Consider the following 19,042-nt stretch of genomic DNA (forward strand, 5'->3'; position numbering starts at 1 on the left):
TATCAAGAGGTAATGTGGGGTTTAGTTGCAGCAAGCCAGCTTTGACTCTGTGGCTATCCTGTTCTACGACTACCAGAAACTCTGGAGGTGAAACAACGTACACGAGTCCACTAATCACCACACAATACACTATTATGGATTCATCCCCGTCTCCCTACGAGAAGGCCATCCATAGCACTCACACTTGTCTTGAGCATTTTAGGGTATCCACTTCAAGTTGTCTATGTACCATGTAAGCATCCAAGAAGTCCATAACCGCGGACCCGGCTATTCGAATAGATCATGTTAACCCTGCAGGGGTGTACTTCTTCACACACGCTCTCGCCACTTACCGCCATGTACACGTCATGTATCTCGGCAACCTTCAAGCGGAAGCCTGGCGAGGGTGTCGGCCATGACCTGACTAACCACACAAGACTCTAGTCCAGGTTTATCGCCTATTCGGGTTCCATCCGCAAGGAGATCCGGCCGGGGTGTCGCTCACGGCCCCAAACGATGTGAGCAGGGTTCCCGAGCCCACCAACCGGGTGCCACTCGGTACACCGGGCCACGTGTGCCTAGTCTGTCCCAAGCCCACCCTGTCGGGTGCCACTTGGTAGAAAAATAGCACTACCTACAAACACCAGAAACTAGTTGCGTCTCCTGGACAGAGATCAAGTTGGCTAATAAGTCGAGAGGGGCACTTAAGCATTCCAATGTGTGGTAGTATCGAGTCATTGGACAACATACATAGAACTCAGTGCTTAAGGACGGTTCCAGTGAGACAACCCACCATGTACTCCTACATGGCCTCTCACCGCTACCTTTACCAAATCGTGTTCACACACTTCACTCTCAGCATCAGAACATATCGGGACACTCCAATTCATTCCCAATGAACCAGACCTGACACAACTCTAAGCAATAGCAGGCATAGCATGGTAGGAACACAACAATGGCTTCAATCAACTCCTACACATGCTAGTGGGTTTCAACTATTTACTGTGGCAATGACAGGTCATGCAGAGGAATGGGTTCAACTACCGCAGCACAAAGTAGCATATGAATCGTTGTTGTCCTAATGCAATAACTGAGAGGAGGAGCGAGAGAGTAGGGTTTTATCGAAATGAACAAGGGGGTTTGCTTGCCTGGTAAATCAACAAGGGAGGCACTGCTTCACAGACAGGTACTCTGGAACGTCTCCGGAGCAGGACCTATCGAGAAGGAACGGTGCCGGCAATCAATACACAATCATATGCAACAATATGATGCATGAACATGGCATGTAGATGTGATGTTGTTTGAGCTAATGCAACTAGTATTCAATTTGAATGAAGTCCATTTGAACAAAAGGTTCAAATGCAACTCCAAAATTAAGTCTCTTAATGTGCCATAATGTGTTTTCTCATATTCAGCATGTATAAGTTGGTTTGTCATGCATGAAACTAGTACAGATGGAAAGATTGCATTTTTCTGATAATTTTTCATATATAAATTATTTTAATCTGAGCTACGGTTGAATTGATATGAATTTTTGAAGTTTAAAACAATTTCTGGAATTTTCTGATTAAATTTAATTCCAGAAATCATATTATTGCGCCAGCATGACGTCAGCACGACGTCAGCGGTCAACTGGGCTGGTCCGGGTCAAACCTGACGTGTGGGGTCCACACGTCAGTGACAGGGGGTTAAACAGGGGTTAAATTAACTTAATTAAAAGGTTAGGGGGCACCAGGGCCCACATGTCAGCCTCAGGGGGTTAATTAACAGTGATTAGCACTAAGCTAATCACCTGCCGACGGGGCCCACTCGTCAGGCCGGCGAGGTCGTCGGCGGCGACCTCTGGACGCGGCGGCGTCCGCGAAACAGGCCACGGGGGCGGCGTCGGAGAGCACCGGGGCGTAGCCCGGGCTCTCGCGCATCTGGTGGGACAGGTGGGAGGAGCGGGGAAGGCCGGAGCTCGCCGGAGCAAAGCTCGCAGCGGCGGCCGGAGCTCGGCTTCGAGCGGGAACGGGCTGCGGGGCACGAGGAGGCCACCTGAGGGGCTCGGCGGCACCCTCGTGGCACTGGGAGCGCGATGGAAGGCTCGGTTTGGGCGGAGGCGGGCCGAGACGGCAGCGGCGACATGGACGGCGGCGAGAGGCTTCGGCCGTGGTGGGGAACGGCGCTACGACGCGGAAACGAGGGGGAGAAGAGAGGGGAATGGCGGCGGAGCTCACCGCGGACCTCCAGGGCTGCTCGTTGTGGCCGGGGACGCGTTGGAGACGGCGAATCGGAGTCGGCGGTCGACGGCGTCCGAGGAGGAAGACGATGGCGACGGCGGCTACACAGGGCGTCCGGAGGTTCGTGGCTCGACGAGGAGGTGGAGGGGGTTGTGGCGGAGCTCGGAAGCGTGTCGGGGAGGCGAGGGGAGGCCGGTGGCGATGGCTATGGCGAACGGCGGCGACCGACGCGTTCGGACACGGGAGAGAGAGAGCGAGGGAGAGGAGAGGAAGAATCGGGGGAGAGTGAGAGGGTACGGGGGGGCTGCGTGGCGTCGTCCGACGTCCCAGGGCGACGAGGAGGCTCCAGGCAAGCAGGAAGGGAGGTGGCGTGGCGCGGTGGCGCGCGCGCGCGACGGGCACGCTCCCCTCCCTCTGTCGAGGACGAAGACGACAGAGGAGGGGGCGGGCTGGGCCGCCTGCTGGCTGGGCCGGCCTGCTGCTGGGCTGCACAGGGGGGAGAGCCCCAGGTAAGCTTCTCCTTCTTTTATTTATTTTTGTTTTCTAATTTCTGACATTTGTTTTGATTTAAATAAAATATTAAATCATTTTATTACCTTATGCCAATTTTTGCAGGAGCTAGATATATTATTCCAGAGCTCCCCAACAGGTGGCATAATTTTTGGACATATATTAATATATATAACTAATATATTTCCAATGCAAATATTTATCGAATTAATCCAAATGGCGAAAATAAATATCCATGAGCTCCTAAAAATATTGGTTTGATTTTTATCTCTGTCCAATATTTTCAGAGAGCAACATGAGCATTTTCTTGGACCCTTTTGGAGAAATTTTTATTTGGGTCATTTTCAAAAATGATTCTGAGGGTTCCACCAATCCTCATTTCAAATTTAAATGAGATTTAAACATGATGCACAAATGACTAGCTAGTCTAAGTCATACCAGACTAGGGATGTGACATAATGTGCATAACTCAAATTTGAACTACAAGCACATGCTCCAGTGCATCAAAGTTGGTTGAAAAATCACATGTGTGTCCTTGGGTGAATTTCTAGGTCCCATGCAAGAAATGGGAATGAAATTCAAACATCTCAGCGTCGTGGATCGGTCGTAAAGATTGAGAAACTTGGTTTTTTAATTCCTGTAAATCCAAAACACGCCTGAAAATCATGAAACCTGGCATGGTGTCAAGACATGGCACCAACACGCTGCGGTAATTCTTTTGGTTGAATTGGGACAAGAGCTTTGGTGTAAGCTTCTTGCAACCCGAAGCTTCCCTCAAGAAGGCTTGTGGTTCCGAGAGGGAACGTGTCACCTCCATGTGCGAAACGACATACGTACACTGCCTTCTCCTGCCTTTATTTTTTAAACAAGCAAATTACACCAAATAGAAATATCGTGCTAAATTTTGGAATTACTCAGGGTTAATTTGACCTTTTTATACATCAATTGAGTTTCTGGGCATTTAATGTGCATAATTCAAATTTGAACTACAAGAACATGCTCCAGTGCACCAAAGTTGGTTGAAAAATCACATGTGCGTCCTTGGGTGAATTTCTAGGTCCCATGCAAGAAATGAGAATGAAATTCAAACATATGGGCGTCGTGGCTCGGCCATAAAGATTGAGAAACTTGGTTTTTTAATTCCTGTAAATCCAACACGCCTAAATATCATGAAACTTGGCATGGTGTCATGACATGGCACCAACATGTTGTGCTAATTTTCTGTTTGATTTGCGAAGGCGCGCACATTAACTATCAACAAAGTCAGTTTGGAACAAGTGCTATCACGTTACAAATCGGAAACACAAGTATTATTGAAATGTTGGGCGTTCGACTTACCAATTACATGCGGCCATGCATCCCCTTTTTTATTGGCTAGGAGGTGCCATGAGGGGTAGCTATTTGAGTACGGGAGGCGTACGATCTGACCCCTGCGCGTTCTCATCGGGAGGAGAGCCCTTGGACCTTCTACCTGTCGCGCACCTTCCTCCCAACGTCTCCATTAATGGTGCCCGAGCCCCTGTTCTATGGTGTGGCTATCTGTCTCACTGGACTGAGATTTAAGAGAGAAAAATGAAAATCTGAAAAGAAAGTTTGCATGGATCTTGATGTAAGATCCGACAGACCTATATAGTATCGACTGCGACTTATAGCAACCATGATGAATATTAAGGATGATGACAGTGGATAATAATTGTCTTACATGTTTAGGAACATAATTAAAAAAAGCCACATGCAGCAACGCCTGAAATACACAAGGCCAAAAGAAGAAGGAAGACAACAATCTGGCTCGCTGATCTCTACTTTCTTGATGCTTTGCTGCAGGCCGCCGGAACTAGTCTCTACGGCGAGTGGCGATGAGCCATTTCTTGTCCCCAAGATGCTCCTTGAGAGCATAAACGAATTCCTCCACCAGCCTTCTACGCTCGATGTGCAGCATGGCATTCTCGTCCATAAGTTTCTCGATGATGACGCCGGTCCTCTTCAACAAAGCATTGGTCTCCTCCTGCTGCTCCGCACTTCTGACGATCTTCGCCCTCAGCAGGTCGCGCTCGGCCAGGAGCTTCTCATTGCTCTCATTTAGTTGTTGGATGACGCCGATAGCCTGTTGAAAAGAGGCTTTCATGTTGTCCTGCAACCTCGCCCAACCGGAGATCTAATCCATCTCGCTATGGATGATCGCATGCATGCGCCTGTAAGAGTCCTCTCCTGCTCATGAGACACTTTCCCAGACCGTCGCGGCGCGAGAGGACATCTCTGCTGCATTCGTAGCGCGACGGGACATCTCTTCTGCTTCCGTGGCGGGGACGGACCAGTCTGTTGCATCGACAGCGCGGCGGGACCTTCGTGCTGATTCGGCGGCGCGGCGGGACCTCTGTGCTGCTACGGCCACGCGGCGGGACATGCCGGCTGCGTTCGCGGCGAGGCGGGACATCTCTTGTGCTTCCGCTTCCATGCTCGCATCTCCCTGGTGGCAATCTCTCGACCCAGAACTCACGCTGGCCATGGCAGACGCAAGTGACCAATGATGAATGACTTGTTTGTTTTTGTCGATGAAGAGTTGAGGAGGAATGTGCAGTCATCTTGTAGTAGTAGTATTCATAACCGAGTACTAATACACTCCTAAGTGGGAAACCGTTTAGGTTTTGATTGGTGTGAACAGGTTTGCAATTTGGAATGTGACGGGATGCAGGCTCAAAACTTATTGACGGTTATAAGAGCGGCACTATTCCCGCAAGGCGTAACGTGGGCACGCCTTCTCGGCCGCGTAAATGGCGTTTGCACCATAGGGTGCACCGCAATAGGCAATGTCAGCACACGTCTTGTTCCAACAACCGTGTGCGCTCGTTATTACTATCGCGCACGCTTCTTTTAATTAGAATGTGTGTGCCCATCTAGCGCACACACGTTGATCTATCTAAATGTTTCGATTTGTTGTGGCTAATCACAAATAGTTCATCCGTGTGAGGTGTATGGCATCAATCGCAGACACTTTGATCTGGCTGACCCGTTTCTATTATGTTGCCTAATCGCAAACAGTTAATCCTTCTGAAGCGTATGCCCTCAATCGCACACACCTTTATCTAGCTGCCCATTTCTATTGTTCCTCCTCATCACAAACAGTTCATCTGAGTGAACCATATGCCGTATATCGCACACGCCTTCATCTGGTTGCCCGTTTCTTTTGTTCTGCCTCATCACAAATAGTTAATTGAAATGAACCGTATGCCCTGCATCGCACACACAACTAAAATCTGAACTGTGTTTGATGGCTCCGTCATCGCAAATGTTTTGCACCTTTTTTGATTGTTCTTTTACACTACCATTTGCGATTATTGCATCGCACACAGTTTCTTCGAAGGGTCTCTGATCGTAGTATCACATTAGCAGCATCCTGCAGTAGTGTAACATGACTTCCCGAATAGGGTTACCGTACCACTATGGTGCGGAACGTGCTTTGGTTGACCTACGAGGTTCAGTAGTAACTTGATCTGAAGTTTCATGATCATTATCATTAGCTTCCTCTCTAGTTGGTGTAGGCATCACGGGAATGGTTTTCTGTGATGAGCTACTTTCCAATTTGAGAGAAGGTACAATTACCTCAGCAAGTTCTACTTTCCTCCCACTCACTTCTTTCGAGAGAAACTCCTTCTCTAGAAAGGATCCATTCTTAGCAACAAAGACCTTGCCTTTGGATCTATGGTAGAAGGTGTACCCAACAGTTTCTTTTGGGTATCCTATGAAGACGCACTTCTCCGATTTGGGTTCGAGCTTATCAAGCTGAAGCTTTTTCACATAAGCATTGAAACCCCAAACTTTAAGAAACAACGGCATTGGTTTCTTGCCAAAACATAGTTCATACGGTGTCGTCTTAACAGATTTATGCTCTATTTAACATGAATGCAGTAATCTCTAATGCATAACCCCAAAATGATAAAGGCAAATCGGTAAGAGACATCATATAACGCACCATATCCAATAGAGAACGGTTACGACATTCGGACACACCATTACACGGTGGTGTTCCAGGTGGCATGAGTTGTGAAACTATTCCACATTGTTTTAAATGAAGGCCAAACTCGTAACTCGAATATTCGTCTCCGTGATCAGATCATAGAAACTTTATTTTCTTGTTACGATGATTCTCCACTTCACTACGAAATTCTTTGAACTTTTAAAATATTTCAGACTTGTGTTTCATCAAGTAGATATACCCATATCTGCTCAAATCATCTATGAAGGTCGGAAAATAACGATACCCGCCGCGAGTTTCAACACTCATCGGACCACATACATCGGTATGAATTATTTCTAATAAGTCATTAGCTTGCTCCATTGTTCCGGAGAATGGAGTTTTAGTCATCTTACCCATGAGGCATGGTTCGCAAATATCAACTGATTCATAATCAAGTGATTCCAAAAGACCGTCTGCATGGAGTTTCTTCATGCGCTTTACACCAGTATGACCTAAACAGCAGTGCCACAAATATGTTGCACTATCATTATCAACTTTGCATCTTTTGGCATCAATATTATGAATATGTGTCTCACTATGATCAAGATTCAATAAACCATTTACATTGGGTGTATGACCATAGAATTTTTTATTCATGTAAACAGAACAACAATTATTCACTGACATAAATGAATAACCGTATTGCAATAAACATGATCCAATCATATTCATGCTCAATGCAAACACCAAATAACATTTATTTAGGTTCAACACTAATCCTGATGGTAGATGGAGTGTGCGATGGTGATCTTATCAACCTTTGAATCACTTCCAACACACATCGTCACCTCGCCATTAACTAGTCTTTGTTTATTCAACAACTCCTATTTCGAGTTACTAATCTTAGCAACTGAACTAGTATCAAATACCGAGAGGCTACTACGAACACTAGTATGGTACACATCAATAATCTATATATCAAATATACCTTTGTTCACTTTGCCATCCTTCTTATCCGCCAAATGTTTGGGGCAGTTCCACTTCCAGTGACCATTTCCTTTGCAGTAGAAGCACTCAGTTTCAGACTTGGGTCCAGCTTTGGGCTTCTTCACGGGAGTGGCAACTTGCCTCCCATTCTTCTTGAAGTTCCCTTTCTTTCCCTTAACCTTTTTCTTGAAACTAGTGGTCTTGTTTACCATCAACACTTGATGCTCTTTCTTGATTTCTACCTTCGCGGATTTTAGCTTCGCGAAGAGCTTGGGAATTGTTTTAGTCATCCCTTGCATATTATAGTTCATCACGAAGTTCTAGTAGCTTGGTGATAGTGACTAGAGAACTCTGTCAATCACTATCTTATCTGGAAGATGAACTCCCACTTGATTCAAGTGACTGTAGTGCCCAGACATTCTGAGCACATGCTCACTGGCTGAGTCATTCTCCTCCATCTTGTAGGCAAAGTACTTGTCAAAGGTCTCATACCTCACGACACGGGCATGAGTCTAAAATACCAATTTCGGCTCTTGGAACATCTCATATGCTCCATGGCGTTCAAAACATTTTTGAAGTCCCGGTTCTAAGCCATAAAGCATGGTGCACTAAACTATCAAGTAGTCTTTACTTTGAGCTTGCCAGACGTTCATAACGTTTGCATCTGCTCCTGCAATAAGTCTGTCACCTAGTGGTGCATCAAGGACATAATTCTTTTGTGCAGCAATGAGTATAATCCTTAGATCATGGACCCAGTCCGCATCATTGCTACTATCATCTTTCAACTTAGTTTTCTCTAAGAACATATCAAAAAACATAGGGGAGCTACAACAAGAGCCATTGATCTACAACATAATTTGCAAATACTATTAAGACTAAGTTCATGATAAATTAGGTTCAATTAATCCTATTACTTAAGAACTCCCACTTAGATAGATATCCCTCGAGACGTGTAAATGATTACGTGATCCAAATCAACTAAACCATGTCCGATCATCACGTGAGATGGAGTAGTCATCAATGTTGAACATCTGTATGTTGATCATATCTACTATATGATTCACGTTCAATCTTTCGGTCTCCAGTGTTCCAAGGCCATGTCTGTACATGCTAGGCTTGTCAAGTTTAACCTGAGTATTCCACATGTGCAAAACTGTCTTACACCCATTGTATGTGAACATAGAGCCTATCACACCCGATCATCATGTGGTGTCTCAGCACGATGAACTGTCGCAATGGTGCATACTCAGGGAGAACACTCATACCTTGAAATTTTAGTTAAGGGATCATCTTATAATGCTACCGTCGTACTAAGCAAAATAAGATGCATAAAAGATAAACATCAGATGCAATCAAAATATGTGGCATGATATGGCCATCATCATCTTGTGCTTTCGATCTCCATCTCCAAAGCATCGTCATGATTTCCATCCTCACTAGCTTGACACCTTAATCTCCATTGTAGCGTTGTGGTCGTCTCGCCAACTATTTCTTCTACAATTTTTGCTAACGCATAGTGATAAAGTAAAGTAACTACATGGCGTTTGCATTTCATACAGTAAAGCGACAACCATAAGGCTCCTGCCAGTTGCCGATAACTTCTACAAAACATGATCATCTCATACAATAACGTATATCACATCATGTCTTGACCATATCACATCACAACATGCCCTGCAAAAACAAGTTAGACATCTTCTACTTTGTTGTTGCAAGTTTTACGTGGCTGCTATGGGCTTCTAGCAAGAACCGTTCTTGCCTATGCATCAAAACCACAACGGTGATTTATCAAGTTTGCTTTTGTAAATTTCAACAAGGACCGGCCGTACTCAAATTCGATTCAACTAAAGTTGGAGAAACAGACACCCGCCAGCCACCTTTATGCAAAACTAGTTGCATGTCTGTCGGTGGAACCGGTCTCAGGAACGTGGTCATGTAAGGTTGGTCCGGGCCGCTTCATCCAACAATACCACCGAATCAAAATAAGACATTGGTGGTAAGCAGTATGATGGTCACCACCCACAACACTTTGTGTTCTACTCGTGCATATCATCTACGCATAGACCTGGCTCGGATACCACTGTTGGGAAACGTAGCATGCAATTTCAAAAAAATTCCTATGCTCACACAAGATCTACCTAGGAGATGCATAGCAACGAGAGGGGGAGAGTGTGTCCATGTACCCTCGTAGACCGAAAGCCGAAGCGTTTGATAACATGGTTTATGTAGTCGAACCTCTTATTGTTCCGACCGATCAAGCATCGAATGTACGGCACCTCTGAGTTCTGCACACGTTCAGCTCAATGACGTCCCTCGAACTCTTGATCCAGCAAAGTGTCGAGGGAGAGTTCCGTCAGTACGACAGCATGGTGACAGTGATGGCGAAGTGATCCACACAGGGCTTCGCCTAAGCACTACGAAGATAAGACCGGAGGCAAAAACTGTGGAGGGGGCGTCGCACACGGCTAACAATTGTTGGCCTATGTTCTAGCGGTGCCCCCTACCCACATATATATAGGTTGGAGGGGAGGGGAGGCAGCCAAGGGCGCTCCCCAAGTAGGAGGAATCCTACTTGGGCACCTCCCAATTCGGGCTCCCCCCTTCCACATTCATCCGGAGGGGGGAGGAAGGAGGAGGGAGGAGAGAAGGAAGGGGGAGGCCGAATTGCTCCCCTTCCTTTCTCTATTGCCCTCTTTCCTTCCCCATTATTTCGGCCTACATGGGGCGCACCAGCCCCCTAGGGGCTGGTCTGTCCCCTTCTTGGCCCATTAGGTCCATGTAGTTGACGAGGGATGCCCGGAACCCCTTCCGGTGACCCGATATGTACCCGGTACCACCGGAACACTTCCGGTGTCCAAATATCATCGTCCAATATATGAATCTTTACCTATCGACCATATAGAGACTCCTCATCATGTCTGTGATCTCATCTGGGACTCCAAACAACATTCGGTCACCAAACCACATAACTCGTACAATACAAAATCATCATCGAACATTAAGTGTGCGGACCTATGGGTTCGAGAACTATGTAGACATGACCGAGACACCTCTCTGGTCAATAACCAACAACGGAACCTGGATGCTCATATTGGTTCCCACATATTCTACGAAGATCTTTATCGTTCGTACCGTAATGACACCATACGTTATTCCCTTTGTTCATCGGTATGTTACTTGCCCGAGATTCGATCGTCGGTATCTCTATACCTAGTTCAATATCGTTACCGGCAAGTCTCTTTACTCGTTCCGTAATACATCATCCCGTGACTAAATCATTAGTCATTTGCTTGCAAGGCTTATTATGATGTGCATTACCAAGAGGGCCCAGAGATACCTCTTCGATACTCGGAGTAACAAATCCTAATATCGATTCATGCCAACCCAACAAAACAACTTTAGAGATACATGTAGAGCATCCTTATAATCACCCAGTTACTTTGTGACATTTGATAGCACACAAGGTATTCCTCCAGTATTCGGGAGTGCATGATCTCATAGTCAAAGGAATATGTATTTGGCATACATGAAAGCAGTAGCAATAAACTGTATGATCAAATGCTAAGCTAACAGATGGATCTTGCCCATCACATCATTCTCCTAATTATGTGATCCCATTATCAAATGACAACTCATGTCCATGGTTAGGAAACCTTAACCATCTTTGATCAACGAGCTAGTCAAGTAGAGGCTCACTAAGGGACTCAGTGTTTTGTCTATGTATTCACACATGTATTAAGGTTTCTGGTCAATACAATTCTAGCATGAATAATAAACATTAATCATGATATAAGGAAATATTAAATGACAACTTTATTATTGCCTCTAGGGCACATTTCCTTCAGGAGGCCATCACAGTCATGCTCGGGGAGAATCCGGGCTTGATAGATGAGCAGTGAGACTCGCATGAGCTTGTGTGTAGCACCTACACCATCGGTCGCGAGCGGTGGCAGCTCTATGTTAGCGATGCAGAGCGCGACCGCCTACTCAAGGAGACGGCGGTAGAGGGGAACACAGAGGCGACAGACAGGAACACAACCAACATCGGTAGCTCCATGTCATTCGCGCCACGCCACAATGACAACGAGGCTGCACCTTGTGGTTCGATTGTCGACCTCACCTCCACCTGTGACGTCGACGGCCAGGTGGCGGCCTCTGATGAGGAGTAGGACATGTGACATAGATGTGTCCATGTGCGACGAAGAGTAGACTAAGGTCGGTTAATTTTTCTATGTAAAAAATCCTAAATACTAATGAAAATGTCGTGTCCGCTTTTATTTGGTGCATGGGTTGGATAGACAGCTCCCCTAAAATTGTGTGCGAACATATCCGGATGTGTCTATGAACATTTTTTGTGTCTGATTTGATGTACAATGTTGCAGGACAAAAAGGGTTTGGAACAAAATTTTCTTCTTGGCCTCATCAAAGACTATCATCAGCAACATCCATTCTCTTCTTGGAGCATCTCTAATAGATGATATAGATTTCAAAAGAACTAACTTTTGCATCTCCAAGGCCCCAAAACCCATCTCCAATAGATGATGTAGATGCATGTTTTTTTACATCTCCACGTCTAGGAGATATAAAATTTAACACCTAGAGATGGAAATTTGCATCTCCACCTACAGAAGATGTAAAAAAGTTGGTCGCGCGCTAACTGCCAACAATCGTTTCACTTTATTTGCTCACCCGCATCTTGTTCCTCCCGCCAGCCCACCGCACTGCCGCCGCCGTATGCCCACCCATCGCAACATGCTATAGCTGCCCCACGTCAGATCTGACCACTCTACCACCTCGCTACTGTTTCCACTGCGTTTCGACCGCCACTCATCACTGCACGCCGTGAATCCGGCGTTTTTTCGCCGACCAATTCATCGCCTCCACCGTGTCCACCATCGCTGCAGCCACCACCCGACTGCCAAGCACCCACCTAGCTAGCCACCACTTCACCGCCGCCCCACCTGCAGCCCTGCGAATTGGCCGTATTTTCCACTGCTCCACCGCCGCCGCCGCCGGAGCCACCACCCGACCGCCAAGCACTAGCCATGCCACCACCACCCCACCTGCAGCCCCGCGAATCAACCGTATTTTTTGCCGCCACCCAGTTCGGTCGCCGCTACCCTCCGCTGCTATGCCTCCGAAGAAGCTCCCGAAGAACAAGATGGGGTTCTTCGGCATGCGGGCAAAGCCATCCGGCCACTTCGGTATCGAGTTCTCCTACGTCGGCCACTGCTTCCGGCTCGGCATTTACACCACTGTCAACTAGGGCGCACGTGCCTATGTAGTGGCGGTGCGGCGTGCCGGAAGGCCGAAGAGGAACCTCAACTTCGGGAGATCGGGACCTGGGCAGATGCGGAGTTCCTCATGCTAGAGGGCATTCAGATGAGGCGGATACCGAAGAATAAGACGAAGAGGTCGACCATTATTGATACGTCTCCATCATATCTATAATTTTTTATTGTTTCATGCCAATATTATACAACTTTCACATATTTTTGGCAACTTTTTATATGATTTATTGGACTAACCTATTGACCCAGTGCCCAGTGCCAGTTCATGTTTGTTGCATGTTTTTTGTATCGCAGAAAATTGATATCAAACAAAGTCCAAACGCGGTAAAAATTTACGGAGATTTATTTTGGAATTTATGTGATTTTTGGGAGGTGGAATCAACGCAAACGAGGGCCCATAGAGCCCACAATCCACCAGGGCGCGCCCAGGTGTCTTGTGCTCTCCTCGAAGGTCGGTTGGGGCCCTTCTTGTGGCGCAAGAAAGATAATTTATGGAGAGAAAAATCGTGTAAAAATTTCAGCGCAATCGGAGTTACGGATCTCCAGGAATTTAAGAAACGGTTGTTGGGGAACACAGTAATTTCAAAAATTTCCTAAGCACACGCCAGATCCATCTAGGTGATACATAGCAACGAGAGGGGAGAGTGTTGTCCACATACACTCGTAGACCGTAAGCGGAAGCGTTAGGATAACGCGGTTGATGTAATCGTACGTCTTCACGATCTGACCGATCCTAGCACCAAAAGTACGGCACCTCCGGGATCTGCACACGTTCAGCTGGTGACATCCCATGAACTCTAGATCCAGCTGAGTGTCGAGGGAGAGCTTCGTCGGCACGATGGCGTGATGACGGTGATGATGAAGTTACCGACGCAGGGCTTCACCTAAGCACTACAATGATATGACCGAGGTGGAAATCTGTGGAGGGGGCACCGCACACGACTAAACAATCAACTTGTGTGTCGATGGGGTGCCCCCCTTCCCGTATATAAAGGAGTGGAGGAGGGGGAGGGACGGCCCTCTATGGCACGCCCAAGGGGGGGAGTCCTACTCCCGGTGGGAGTAGGATTCCCCCTTCCCTTGTTGGAGTAGGAGAGAAATGAAGGGGGAGAGAGAGGGAAGGAAGGGGGGCGGCCCCCCACCCAATTCAGATTGGAATTGGGGGGCGCGCCCTCCACCTTGGCCGCCTCCTGCTCTTTCCCACTAAGGCCCAATAAGGCCCATACACTCACCGGGGGGTTCCGGTAACCCCCCGGTACTCTGGTAAATACCCGAACTCACCCGGAACCATTCTGATGTCCAAACATAGCCTTCCAATATATCGATATTTATGTCTCGACCATATGGAGACTCCTCATCTTGTCCGTGATCATATCTGGGACTCCGAACTACCTTCGGTACATCAAAACACATAAACTCATGATACCGATCGTCACCGAATGTTAAGCGTGCGGACCCTACGGGTTCGAGAACTATGTAGACATGACGGAGACTCATCTCCGATCAATAACCAATAGCAGAACCTGGATGCTCATATTGGTTCCTACATATTCTACGAAGATCTTTATCAGTCAAACCGCATGACAACATATGTTGTTCCCTTTGTCATCGGTATGTTACTTGCCTGAGATTCGATTGTTGGTATCTCAATACCTAGTTCAATCTCGTTACCGACAAGTCTCTTTACTCGTTCCGTAATGCAACATCCCGTAACTAACTCATTAGTCACATTGCTTGCAAGGCTTATAGTGATGTGCATTACTGAGAGGGCCCAGAGATACCTCTCTGATACATGGAGTGACAAATCATATTCTTGATCTATGCCAACTCAACAAGTACCATTGGAGACGCCTGTAGAGCATCTTTATAGTCACCCAGTTAGGTTGTGACATTTGATAGCACACTAAGTATTCTTTTGGTGTTCGGGAGTTGCATAATCTCATAGTCATAGGAACATGTATAAGTTATGGAGAAAGCAATAGCAACAAACTAAACGATCATCGTGCTAAGCTAACGGATGGGTCAAGTCAATCACATAATTCTCTAATGATGTGATCTCGTTCATCAAATGAAAACTCTTTGTCCATGGCTAGGAAACTTAACCATCTTTGATTAACGAGCTAGTCAAGTAGAGGCATACTAGTGACACTCTGTTTGTCTATGTATTCACACATGTACTATGTTTCCGATTAATACAATTCTAGCATGAATAATAAACATTTATCATGATATAAAGAAATATAAATAACAACTTTATTATTGCATATAGGGCATATTTCCTTCAACGGTGAAGGGCCAGACCTGGAGAACGCGAAACAGAAGAGAACAGAGAGGGAGATCCAATCTTGGAGGGGCTCCCGCCCCTTCGCCGCCATAGGATACCATGGACCAGAGGGGGAATTCTCCTCCCCGTCTAGGGGAAGGCCAAGGAAGAAGAAGAAGTAGGGGTCTCTCTCCCCCTCGCTCCCGGTGGCGCCGAAGTGCCGCCGGGGCAACGATCAGGATGGCGATTGAGGGAGTCCTGGATTAGGGGGTGTCCGGATGGCCGGACTATACCCTCGGCCGGACTCCTGAACTATGAAGATACAAGATTGAAGACTTCGTCCCGTGTCCGGAAGGGACTTTCCTTGGCGTGGAAGGCAAGCTTGGCGATACGGATATGTAGATCTCCTACCATTGTAACCGACTTTGTGTAACCCTAACCCTCTCCGGTGTCTATATAAACCGGAGGGTTTTAGTCCGTAGGACAACATACACAACAACGATCATACCATAGGCTAGCTTCTAGGGTTTAGCCTCTCCGATCTCGTGGTAGATCTACTCTTGTACTACCCATATCATCAATATTCATCAAGCAGGACGTAGGGTTTTACCTCCATCAAGAGGGCCCGAACCTGGGTAAAACTTCGTGTCCCTTGCCTCCTGTTACCATCCGGCCTAGACGCACAGTTCGGGACCCCCTACCCGAGATCCGCCGGTTTTGACACCGACATTGGTGCTTTCATTGAGAGTTCCTCTGTGTCGTCGCCATCAGGAAGGATGCCTCGCCCCGTCTTTAAAGACGGCACCGTTGCTAAGGGAGCTTTGGCTGTCGGCCAAACCCTCCGGCTAGGTGGTTTTCTTATGACCGCCTGTTCGGCTTCTGCGCCGACGATGACCTCTCGAGCCATCGAAAACAATCTTCATGTCAGCTCGGAACTCGCCGAGCAGTTAGATCCAATGGAGCTCTCCTCCATAAACGAGCTCTTGGATCGCTTCGCCGCCCTGGGAGTCGCTACGGATTACGACCAGATTGGGCCTAAACCCGATCTGAGAGAGATTAACTCTCCCCAAGTCACCCATCACGTTGCCGTGGTAGAGGGACAGTGCGGCGACCCTTCATCTATCTTAAGGACTCGCTACGTCCGGATTCCCGATCCCTCCAAGCCGGATACCCGCGGAGGGGAGGATATCACTCAAGACCTGAACTTAGAGTCAGGCGACGGGCTGGATTCATTGGACAACATCCAGGAATCCAAATTTTCGAGTTCGGAAATTCCTCGGCCTCTGAGCCTCAGATGGGGTGAGGCTTCGGATTTAATTCCACCCACCCACCCCAACATAAGCGATCTATCCAAAATCAGGCAAGAGCCCGATGAAACAGTACATCATTACTGGGCCAGATTCCTCCTGGTTAAGAACAGGCTAAGGGACTGCCGCGAGGAAGACGCAATCTCAATCTTCTGCAATAATTGCACGGACAAGGGAATACTCAACGCCATAAGTCGTCGTGATATTACACACTTCGCTGACTTGGCGTCCATTGTACGAAAGTACTGTGCGATGGAAAGCGCCTGGAAAACCGAAATCAAATTTTGGGACAATCCGGCCCTGAATACAAACCCAGTCCGAAATAAAAGGGTGCATCATCACCAGACACCCGGGTCAAGCACTAAAAAGCAAAAACCCTCTACAGGGCATGGAACCATACTGGAAGGATGGCTCAATGGACCCTGTAAAATTCAAAGTACAGAGGACGCCACACCAACTCACAGCCTCAAAGCATGTTGGATACTCTGGCAGGTGGCCAAAATTGGCGAAAATCTCCTAATTCCGGAGGCCACAGAAAGCCACCCCAGAGACACCAATACGGTATTAACGGTCTTCGAGACTTTTGCATCAAATAATATGCGAAAAAGGACACTCCACAGCCTTGCCAAAGTCTACCAAGTAGCAACAATAAACCCATGGAGTGACACGGCTATTACCTTTAATGCCAGTGATGAACCTAAATTCCGAACAGCCCGAGCACCAGCCGCATTGGTCCTCAGTCCAATAGTGGACGGATTTTGTCTTACCAAGGTACTCATGGACGGCGGCAGCGGATTGAACCTCATTTATGAGGAAACCCTTCAAAAATGGAAATAGACTAGAACTGAGTTGAGCGAAGCAACACAACCTTTAGAGGAATAATCCCCAGTCGGGAAGCAGGATGTACAGGAAAAATCACACTAGATGTGGTGTTTAGCACGCCGGATAATTACAGGTCCGAAGAGGTCAGTTCCATGTGGCTCCGTTCAGTAGTGGTTATCACGCTCTGCTAGGGCGGGAAGCGTTTACAATCTTCCAAGCAATACCCCATTACGGGTACTTGAAGCTCAAGATGCCCGGGCCTAACGGGATCATCACTCTCGCTAGTGATCCGGACATAGCACTCCGCGCCGAAAACAAGACAGCCACACTGGCCCTCGAGGCACTATCCGAAGCCCTAGCGGCTGAGGAACTGACTGTGTTGCGCTCTACAGTGAATAGGGATGATGTGGTACTCGACAAAAGATCCAAGTCCACCTCCTTTAAACCGGCGGACAAAATAGTCAAATTCCAAGTCCATCCAACGGACCCCAATAAAACAGCTTCCATCGGGGCACAGTTAAACCCTGATGTAGACGCCGCACTGCGAGAGTTCCTACGAGAGAACTGGGACATTTTCGCCTGGCACCCTTCAGACATGCCAGGAATCCCACGCAGGCTGGCCGAGCACAGCTTAAATATCCAAACAGGATTCAAACCTGTCAAACAGGCTCTTCGGCGTTTTTCCGAACCTAAGAGACAGGCCATGGGAGAGGAGCTAGCAAAGCTATTGGAGGCCGGATTCATCAGAGATATAAAACATCCGGACTGGCTAGCAAACCTGGTGATGGTACCAAAGAAGGACAAATCCTGGCGCCTGTGTGTTGATTTTAAAGACCTTAACAAGGCTTGCCCAAAGGATCCCTTCCCCCTCCCCCGCATCGATCAAATTATCGATGCTACCGCAGGACACGATTCGTTGTGTTTCCTCGACGCATATTCCGGCTACCATCAAATCAAGATGGCAGAACCAGACCAAGCCGCAACGGCATTTATCACACCATACGGCCCATTCTGCTTCAACACGATGCCCTTCGGGCTCAAAAACGCCGGCGCAACATATCAGCGCATGATTCAGACATGTCTGGCAAGCCAGATCGGCAAAACAGTGGAGGCATATGTAGATGATGTGGTCGTCAAAACAAGACATGTTGAATCTCTAGTAGACGACTTGAGGCTCACATTTGATAACCTCCGAACATACGACATCAAGCTCAACCCGGAAAAATACGTTTTCGGCGTTCCAGCCGGAAAGCTCTTGGGCTTCATTGTATCCGGTAGAGGAATTGAAGCAAATCCAGCCAAGATCCGAGCTCTGTCGCAACTGGATATCCCAAAGGACCTCAAACAAATACAAAAGTTAACCGGATGCGTGGCGGCTCTAAGCCGCTTTATCTCCCGCTTGGGAGAAAAGGCCCTACCCCTTTACCACCTCCTTCGGCGCACCGAACACTTCAAATGGACGGATGCAGCCACGGCCGGACTCGACGAAATAAAAGCCATACTGGCAACAAACCCAGTTCTGGCCGCGCCAAACATTGGCGAACCAATGCTATTATACATTGCAGCAACACATCAGGTTGTAAGCGCGGTGCTCGTCGTCGAACGAGAAGCGGACGGACACAAATTCCCCCTTCAAAAGCCGGTCTATTATGTGTCCACTGTCCTCACTCCCTGCAAATCACGGTACCCGCATTATAAAAAGATTG

The sequence above is a fragment of the Triticum aestivum genome, chromosome 3A (assembly GCF_018294505.1).
Source record: "Triticum aestivum cultivar Chinese Spring chromosome 3A, IWGSC CS RefSeq v2.1, whole genome shotgun sequence".
Taxonomy (NCBI): domain Eukaryota; kingdom Viridiplantae; phylum Streptophyta; class Magnoliopsida; order Poales; family Poaceae; genus Triticum; species Triticum aestivum.